This window comes from Hyla sarda, chromosome 1, assembly GCF_029499605.1.
Source record: "Hyla sarda isolate aHylSar1 chromosome 1, aHylSar1.hap1, whole genome shotgun sequence".
Lineage (NCBI taxonomy): Eukaryota > Metazoa > Chordata > Amphibia > Anura > Hylidae > Hyla > Hyla sarda.
This window is the reverse complement of record NC_079189.1, coordinates 314,784,990-314,795,293: the sequence shown is the minus strand read 5'-3', so window position 1 is coordinate 314,795,293 and position 10,304 is coordinate 314,784,990. Positions and strand designations below refer to the sequence as shown.

General features: G+C 40.6%; 1 protein-coding gene across 5 annotated transcripts in view; it reads left to right on the top strand.

Moving 5' to 3' along the window:
- Positions 1 to 10,304, top strand: part of PAX5 (paired box 5) — a 324,504-nt gene that overhangs the window by 221,530 nt on the left and 92,670 nt on the right. The window lies entirely within an intron of this gene.

Sequence of the window (10,304 nt, the reverse complement as noted above, 5' to 3'; positions counted from 1 at the left end):
TACACATGCTCGGATCTGTCTGATTTTCCTCAGCTCAAATCCACCACATTTTATGTGAAAACCTTAGTAAATATGTTTTTTTTTGTGAAAATGTCGGGAACATGCCCCTTTTCGGTGACCATGCCCCCTTTTCCCAACAACCACGCCCCTTTTCAGGTTTTCTTAGCAAAATGGAGAGTTAGTTCAATTCTGGCGCAACATGTCGGGTTTGCAATACTAAATGAGGGCCATTGTATCGATCATTTTAAGAAAAATCATTTGATACACTTCGTTTTTTTTATGTTCTGATACCAGATGATCCTTCTTAATAGTCTTCTGTTTTTGCCATTGATAAACAAAAATAGACAAGGAATACATTATATTTACTCCAAGTTGCCAATAAACAATGCTCATGCCAGGAACATATTTACAGGCAATTTTCATGTATGGCACTGTCATTGTTAGGGCTTGGCAACTATAGTAAACTTGTCTGCAGTCGAAGTCTGGTGGAAAACTACTACTGCAGTAGATGAGACTCCAATCCTGGACATGTAACTAGAGATGAGCGAACTTACAGTAAATTCGATTCGTCACGAACTTCTCGGCTCGGCAGTTAATGACTTTAGTCTGCATAAATTAGTTCAGCTTTCAGGTGCTCCCGTGGGCTGGATAAGGTGGATACAGTCCTAGGAGACTCTTTCCTAGGACTGTATCCAAATTTTCCAGCCCACCGGAGCACCTGAAAGCTGAACTAATTTATGCAGGATAAGTCAGCAACTGCCGAGCCGAGAAGTTTGTGACGAATCGAATTTACTGTAAGTTCGCTCATCTCTACATGTAACCCCTGAAAATGGCCTCTAAAAATAATAATAATCTTACGGTGTCCTTGATGCCACAAATAGTTGTGGAGCCAAGGGGTTAAAACTTCATTCAGAGCGCATTTTTCTACTAATGTATCCATTTTAGCTAATCCCCGGTGAAAGAGGTGTAATTTCTGGGCAACCATGCAAATTCTGTAACAGTGCCCATCATTTACAAAGGGCCATTTATAATATTGGGGGCCTTAGGGATGAGGGTTATACCTCTGCCCTGTTTGCCTAACAGCATGAAATATACCCAGACTGGCACATTGTAGCAAGGAACCATTGCACATGAAAAGTCATATGTTTCAGTTTACTTTTTTAACCCTTGGCTATTTGGTTCTGTATTTTGTTTTCATAAATATTAATCACTCAGAAGCTTTTGAGTATCTAATTTGAATTTGTTTGTGCTGCCCTGTTGATCATTTGTTTAGAAATTATATAAATTAAAATTAAACTGTATAATTTAAATTAAATAGGACATAATAAAAGGCTAAATTTGGTGGACAATATTCAGTAATTCATCTGATCGTAGATAACTTTGGAAAAAATTAATCACATTTTATGAACAATAAAACCTCTCCAATCAACTCTTTGAGAAGACCATCTTCTTATACAGACCAGGTTTCCTGTGACTAATTTTCGGCTCTATCACATGTTATACATCCAGTCCATCCTATTTGAGAGAACTTTCCCTTTAGAAGTCCACTTTCCAATGTACATTTGGGTGAACATTTTACTGTACTAAATATCCCTAAAATAAATATAAAATACAAAAGTCAAAAGCACTATCTCATGTGACACCTTCAGCATAATAATAAAAATCGGTTAACTCACCTAAAACGGTTGTACAAATTCCAGCACAACACGTATATGCACTAATTCATTTAAGGCTGCTGCACACCTCCTCACTCTCACAATCGTGTATAATAGATTCCAATACCACTCCAAACTCCACGGAGGATAATAGGCGCTGCCAGTAGGTGATCCAGGGGTAATAATAAAAACGTATTTTATAAAAACATGCTACGCGTTACGAAACCGGACCAGTTTCTTCTTCAGATGCCTGAAGCATGTCCAGAGCAGGAGCAAATCCACATAGCAAACCTCTCCTGCTCTGGACAGTTCCTGACATGGACAGAGGTGTCAGCAGAGAGCACTGTGGTCAGACAGAAAAGAAATTCACAAAGAAAATAACTTTCTCTGTAGTATTTCGGTAGTATACAGCAGCTAATAATTACTGGAAGGATTAAGATTTTTTATAGAGTCAATTTACAAATCAGTTTAACTTTCTGGTGCCAGATAATTAAAAAAAAAAGTGTTTTCCACCGGAGTACCCTTTTAAGTCTTTATTATTAACACATATAATATGTCAGATATATGTATTTTAAAACACATGAGAAATGTCAACATGTTTCAGACACTCCTGTCTATGTTCACAGCATAAAAACATATGGGCACATTGAATATATACACATAGTAAATCAATCACTTTGCATAGAGACATGGAAGCAAAAAAAAAGCCAAAAACAATAGGTTGAATGGTGCATTGTGGAGAGACAACAGCAGAAAACTAATGCGTATACAGACACCATTTTTAAATACTTAAATAAATACACAACATGGTAGTATAATGTAAATAATTAATAAATAAATAAACATTTGATCCCCTCTGTAATTCATACCTTTGGAAACCTGGAGTTTAACTGGTGAATCCAATAAGCTGCTCTATTTAAAACCTTTTTTCTGTAGTCCCTGCCATGAGGGGGCCTCAGAGCCCTTTCAATGGTGAAGAAAGCGAAAGACCTGGTGCTGCAGGCAAGAACAGCCACAAAGTGTCTAACCGGACCAAACTGGTTATATATCAACTGGCTCCAGAAAGTTAAACAGATTTGTAAATTACTTCTATTAAAAAAATCTTAATCCTTTCAGTACTTATGAGCTACTGAAGTTGAGTAGTTCTTTTCTGTCTAAGTGCTCTCTGATGACACCTGTCTCAGGAACTGTCCAGAGTAGAAGAAAATCCACATAACAAACCTCTGTGCAGTCCCCGAGACAAGCAGAGATGTCAGCAGAGAGCACTGTTGTCAGACAGAAAAGAACAATTCAACTTCAGCCGCTGATAATTATTGGAAGAATTAAGATTTTTTTATAGAATTACAAATCTATTTAACTTTCTGGAGCCAGTTGATATAAAAAAAAGTTTTTTTCCTGGATTTTTCATGCAATATTTAGCATTTATGTTTTTCTTACCTGCTCTTCCTACTTGTTTTTTGGTGGCTTAGCTAATTCACTTTAACGGTATTCGATTCAGTTACATCTCCATTCACTGCTGTGGGAGTTACAGAAAGAGCTGAGCTGTTGAACCTGCATCTAATAAAATGTATGGCATATTGTGTGGGTTTGCAATAACGTTGAAGGTGGACAGACCACCTTAAGACCTAGAACCTCTATTGACAAAAATAAGCATTTCCCCTTTCAAATGTTCTAGAACCTCGATTATAAATCAGAATTTGGAGCAAAGTTTGACTGCTCCAGCCAACACCAAATCTAATTAGTTTTACAGACACAACTGACATTTTTTATTGCTTGTTTTTCGTAGGGTCGATAAAAAGCACGTCACTAACTGCCTTATACTGTCACACCTCACTTATTTCATGAACTGAACTAAATAGTTTATGGATAAGTGTTTATAGTTTATGGATAGGACTCTTACTACTACTGGCCAAATGAGCTCTAGGCTTACTATATGATCTATTAGAATTCCAGGTACAGACATCTTCATCATTTTAATTTTCTAAAGAGCTTTAATTAAAAAGAAAAATATGCATATCTATCTATCTATCTATCCCATATCTATCTATCTATCTATCTATCTATCATCTATCTTTATATCTATCTATCTCATATCTATCTATCTATCTATCTATCATCTATCTATCTGTTATCATCTATCTCCTATCTATCTATCAATTTTTCTTGCTGCCAGTTGGTAATGACTAAGATACTGCCATTTCCAGCATTCATCAACACTAGGTTACTATCCGTGCCCTGTTCTCCCTTTCTGTTTGTTGCCATGTTGCTTCTCCTTCTTCTGCCTGTGTTACTCTGACCCATAGGGTCCAAAATGCTCTCTTTGCCATTTAATGGTACATTGCACACACCCAAATCCTGCCCCCTCCTGTCCTGGCACTGCACCGCTTATATGCTGCTGTTCCGCCCTTGGTGCTTGAGTAATATAGTCTTCTTACCCTAACAAAAATATTCTGTGAAGGTGTTCTGCTTGTCTTTGACCTGTGTCTGATCTTCAACTCACCTCACCCCCCATATCAACTCTCTCGTGAATTTAGCAGCTTTACACAACTTTCTTACCTGTTCCTGACTTTACTACTTTACCACCTTAACAATACATATGCCTGGACCAAGACCCTGATCCCTAGGAGTCCCTTCTGGTCCTCTGGGCCAAATGCTACCCACATTGGGTCCACTTTTGCTCTAGTCACCTGATACTCCAGGGATATATTCGATTAGTGGGAATCTGCAAGCTATGGATCCCTCTTTATTATTACTCAGGCACAGTGGATTGACCATATAAGTGGCTAGGCTTTGTACTGCAGCCATCTTCTATTCTAGAATACTGGGGCCCCTTTGACAGCTGGGGTCTCAGGGATTGGACTTCCATGTTGAAATATTAATGGACTAGATTTGAATAACACTGCCTATCTCTGCCCATGTTGGATCACTTTTGCAAGGAAAAATGATATTCTGCCATTGTCATAAAATGAGTTATAAACGCTTATATTCAGATTTATATGTATGGATCTAAATAGTTATTTGCTATCTGGTTAAGGTCACAATGTGCATCATGGGGATACAGCTATTTTTCACAGTCATATTAGCTTTGTGATGGGCCTTTTTGTACCACAAGGAAAAACTTGCTTCCTAAAGGATTTCTTTGTTTGACCTTTGTAATTATTCCTGTTCAATCTTTCTTCGTGGTTGCTTTTTTCCCTTTTGCTAAAACTCTAACACTCTCTCCAGTGTATTAAGCATGTGAGTGAAATTGATGACTACAAAGTCTGTGGTCTTTATTATGATGAATGGCTTTCACTGCTAAACCTTTTATTGTCTGTGATTTGAGAAGAAGGGGAAACTGATTTATCATGGCGAACTGTCATACAGTTTAATACAGTTATAAATCCTGACGTCACTGACTGCTGGCCAAAACCGAGAAATGCAGCTGGCCACTTGTCCTTCAACCTATGTTTGTATAATTTTTATGAAGTAAAGTACCACTTTTGCTATTGTTATTGTATAAGGCACTTTTGAAAGACACACTTAAAGTTGACAGTTTCAAGTAGTAACTACTTTGTGTAGATAGTGGGTAAGTATTGCAGATATTCTTGTCACTATCATTTTGTTCTGTTACTACTTACTAGTACTAAATATGCCATACCTAACCCTACACATGCTTACAATGTTGTTGCTTCTGGCAGCCAATCATAACTCAGCCTTTATTTAAATAAATAAATAAATAAATAAATAAAGAATACTGCATTGTGATTGGTTGCTATGGCAGCACGCTTCCATCTCCTTGCTGAACGGCGATCGCAGTAGTCTCCGGCTCTAAACCCTTGGAATTCCTCTTGCAGCCTCTCTCCAGTGATCCACGCTATGTAGCTAAGTAGTAACTTTAGGGTCTATTCACACATACAGTGTTCTGCGCAGATTTGATGCGCAGGATTTCAAGTCATTCAGTTTACATTGAAATCTGCAGCAGAAAATCCTGTACATCAAATCTGCGCAGAATACTATACATGTGAATAGACCCTTGATATCTATACCTGGCTTAAAGGGGTTATCCAGGAAAAAACTTTTTTTTATATATCAACTGGCTCCAGAAAGTTAAACAGATTTGTAAATTACTTCTATTAACATTTTTTAATCCTTTCAGTACTTATGAGCTTCTGAAGTTAAGGTTGTTCTTTTCTGTCTAAGTGCTCTCTGATGACACGTGTCTCGGGAACCGCCCAGTTTAGAAGCAAATCCCCATAGCAAACCTCTTCTAAACTGGGCGGTTCCTGAGACACGTGTCATAAGAGAGCACTTAGACAGAAAAGAACAACCTTAACTTCAGAAGCTCATAAGTACTGAAAGGATTAAGATTTTTTAATAGAAGTAATTTACAAATCTGTTTAACTTTCTGGAGCCAGTTGATATATAAAAAAAGTTTTGTCCTGGATAACCTCATTAAGGGCCTATGTGGTATACATATGCGGGAGCCTTATCTTTTAGCTACCCGTGTATACCCCAGTTTGACTACTACCATCCAATTGAGCATATCATCTACAGTATAGCTGTGAACACTGTGGTTATTGTCATTTGCATATCACACCTGCTAACATTAACTATTATTATCTATTGCATAATATCAGTTGTAGTACAGCTTGCACACTGTGGTTATTGTTACTTGCTACATTATACCAGTTGATACTGTGGCTATATACTGTGGATCATTTTATTATAGTCTTGCATGTATCGTGCTTTATTGAATATCTTGCTGGCTAATGGTCACAGCATCATGCTATGACCAATACTTGAATGCCTCTTTGTAACTGCTGTAATATGGAACTCTGGAATTGAACATTTCAACATCTTGAGAATAATTTGTTGTAGTGCTTATGATTTTTCTATCTGGATAGGGATTGTATCCCTTATGTCGGCAACTGTATCTGGACATCTATTTAATTTAACAGGTACCAAGCCAATATTATCAAACATATTTTGCCTTTTATTGTTATCTTCATCCCTGATGAAGCCGCCTCTCACCAAGCGGGAGAAACGTGTCGGTTGGATTGATAACATATATTTTGGATGGGTGACATTTGCTGTATAACATTTTTTGCAAATGACCATACCCACTATCCATTAGGGAATAGCTTTTGTACTAATATTGTATATAATTGATTATTTCACAGTTTTTTTTCACACTGGGCACATATCCTCTTTGTTTTGTCTGAAGTGCAGAGTTAGGTGTTGACTACACTTGATACTTATACTAGGCTTCTAGAACATACCTGATGCGGTTATTGTCTTGACTTTAAAATACCAATTGCAGAGGTTAACTGACATCCTTACTTACCCTGCCATATCTCTCCTGCCTCCCCTCTGAAATTTTTTTTTCTTCTCCTGAGCACATTAGTACCAGGAAGGGAACGTCACCGTGGTTGAGGCCATCCTGTTAAGGAGATGGGTCCCTCAAAAGGCAGGGACAGTATCAAGGGAGGCCTGTAGTGTATAGGGTGGGCACTTCTCCTTTATTCCATATTTTTCATCTGAGAACCTGAACCAACATCTTGACCCAACCCCACTGCTACCCCATTAACACCTACCCCCAGCATATCACAACACTTTCACATTATCAGTGTATGGGCAATATAAAAAAATCACATCTGAAAGCAGATAAAAAGGAGAGAAGTTACCTTAGTCTTTGCATTGTGTGTCTGTGTGTGCCACACTAGGCATGGACAACAGAAAGAGGATAAGAGAACTGTCTAGGGACTTGAGAACCAAAATTGTGGAAAAATATCAGTTATCTCAAGATCCATCTCCAGAGAACTAGATTTGCCTTTGTCCACAGTGTGCAACATTATTAAGAAGTTAGCAACCCATGGCACTGTAGCTAATCTCCCTGGGCGTGGACAGAAGAGAAAATGTATGAAAGGTGTCAATGCAGGGTGGTCCGAATGGTGGATAAGCAGCCTCAAACAAGTTCCAAAGATATTCAAGCTGTCCTGATATATTCAAGCTGACCTGACATAAAAAAGCAAGACTTCATTTTGCCAAAATGAACTTAAGTAAGCCAAAATCCTTCTAGGAAAACTTCTTGTGGACAGATGAGACCAAAATAGAGCTTTTTGGTAAAGCACACCATTGTACTGTTTACCGAAAATGGAATGAGGCCTACAAAGAAAAGAACACAGTACCTACAGTGAAATATAGTGGAGGTTCAATTATGTATTGGGATTTTTTTGCTGCCTCTTGCACTGGGTGCCTTGAATGTGTGCAAGGCATCATGAAATCTGAGGATTACCAACAGATTTTGGGTCGCACTATACAGCCCGGTGTCAGAAAGCTGGGTTTGCGTCTGAGATCTTGGGTCTTCCAGCAGGGCAATGACCCCAAACATACATCAAAAAGCACCCAGAAATGGATGGCAACAAAGTGCTGGAGAGTTCTGAAGTGACCAGCAATGAGTCCAGATCTAAATCCCATTTAACACATGTGGAGAGATCTTAAAATTGCTGTTGGGAAAAGGCACCCTTCCAATAAGAGAGACCTGGAGCAGTTTGCAGAGGTAGAGTGGTCCAACATTCCGGCAGAGAGGTGTAAGAAGCTTATTGATGGTTATAGGAAGCGACTGATTTCAGTTATTTTTTCTAAAGGGAGTGCAACCAAATATTAAGTTAAGGGTGCCAATAATTTTGTACAGACAATTTTTGGAGTTTGGTGTGACATTATGTCCAATCACTGATTAGGACTGCCCACTAGACCCCACAATCATATACAAGTTACCGTATATACTCGAGTATAGGCCGAGTTTTTCAGCACGATTTTTCGTGCTGAAAACACCCCCCTCGGCTTATACTCGAGTGAACTCCCCCACCCGCAGTGGTCTTCAACCTGCGGACCTCCAGAGGTTTCAAAACTACAACTCACAGCAAGCCCGGGCAGCCATCGGCTGTCCGGGCTTGCTGGGAGTTGTAGTTTTGAAACCTCCGGAGGTCCGCAGGTTGAAGACCACTGCGGCCTTCAACATCATCCAGCCCCCTCTCACCCCCTTTAGTTCTGAGTACTCACCTCCGCTCGGCGCTGGTCCGGTCCTGCAGGACTGTCCGGTGAGGAGGTGGTCCGGTGGGATACTGGTTCCGGGCTGCTATCTTCACCGGGGAGGCCTCTTCTAAGCGCTTCGGGCCCGGCCTCAGAATAGTCACGTTGCCGTGACAACGACGCAGAGGTGCGTTCATTGCCAACGTAATTCTGCGTCATTGCCAAGGCAACGGCTCTATTCCGGGCCGGAAGCGCGGAGAAGAGGCGCCCCCGGTGAAGATAGCAGCCCGGACCACCTCCCCACCGGACCACCTCCTCACCGGACCACCTCCTCACCGGACCACCTCCTCACCGGACAGCCCTGCAGGACCGGACCAGCGCCGAGCGGAGGTGAGTACTCAGAACTAAAGGGGGTGAGAGGGGGGCTAGATGATGTTGAAGGCCGCAGTGGTCTTCAACCTGCGGACCTCCGGAGGTTTCAAAACTACAACTCCCAGCAAGCCCGGACAGCCGATGGCTGCCCGGGCTTGCTGGGAGTTGTAGTTTTGAAACCTCCGGAGGTCCGCAGGTTGAAGACCACTGAGGGCGAATGATGAGAAGAGGATGATGAAGGGGGGGTGTGGGGATGATGAAGGGGGGGGGGTGTGGGATGATAAGGGGATGATGAAGGGGGGATGTGTGGGATGATAAGGGGATGATGAAGGGGGGATGTGTGGGATGATAAGGGGATGATGAAGGGGGGATGTGTGGGATGATAAGGGGATGATGAAGGGGGGATGTGTGGGATGATAAGGGGATGATGAAGGGGGGATGTGTGGGATGATAAGGGGATGATGAAGGGGGGATGTGTGGGATGATAAGGGGATGATGAAGGGGGGATGTGTGGGATGATAAGGGGATGATGAAGGGGGGATGTGTGGGATGATAAGGGGATGATGAAGGGGGGATGTGTGGGATGATGACAAGGGGATGATGATGAGGATGTTAATGACGGGTCTGGATGATGACAGGGGGGGATGAGGTATTTCCCACCCTAGGCTTATACTCGAGTCAATAACTTTTCCTGGGATTTTGGGTTAAAATTAGGGGTCTCGGCTTATACTCGGGTCGGCTTATACTCGAGTATATACGGTATACTGAATTGTTCCCCACAAAACTATACATCAATCTTCTTAGCACCTCCTGATCTATAACAAGATGCTTGCAGACTACTTGCTATATGTGACAGGTTCCCTTTAAAATATAAGTATAAATTGTAGTAAAAAACATTAATTCATTAACTTCCACTTACTTTTACTTCATCAAAAGGCACATCCACACTGCTGAATTTCCACCTGGAGAAATTAATCAGTGGTAGGAACGTGCGGATATGTACCGTCTACATAAATGTCAATGCACTCCAGTGGAATTCCGACTAAAGAATGAACATGTCCATCTCTTGGCAGGTCCTGAATATTAAACTTTTGCTATGGAAATTCTGCAGTGTAAACAGTACAGCAGAATCCCGTTAAAAAATATTGGGAATTTTTGGGGTGTAAATTCAGCAGTGTAGATAGGTCCTAAATCTTCCAATAAGAAATGATCTAATACATTAGATAGAAAATAGATTCTTCCTTTAGAGATGTAGGATATATT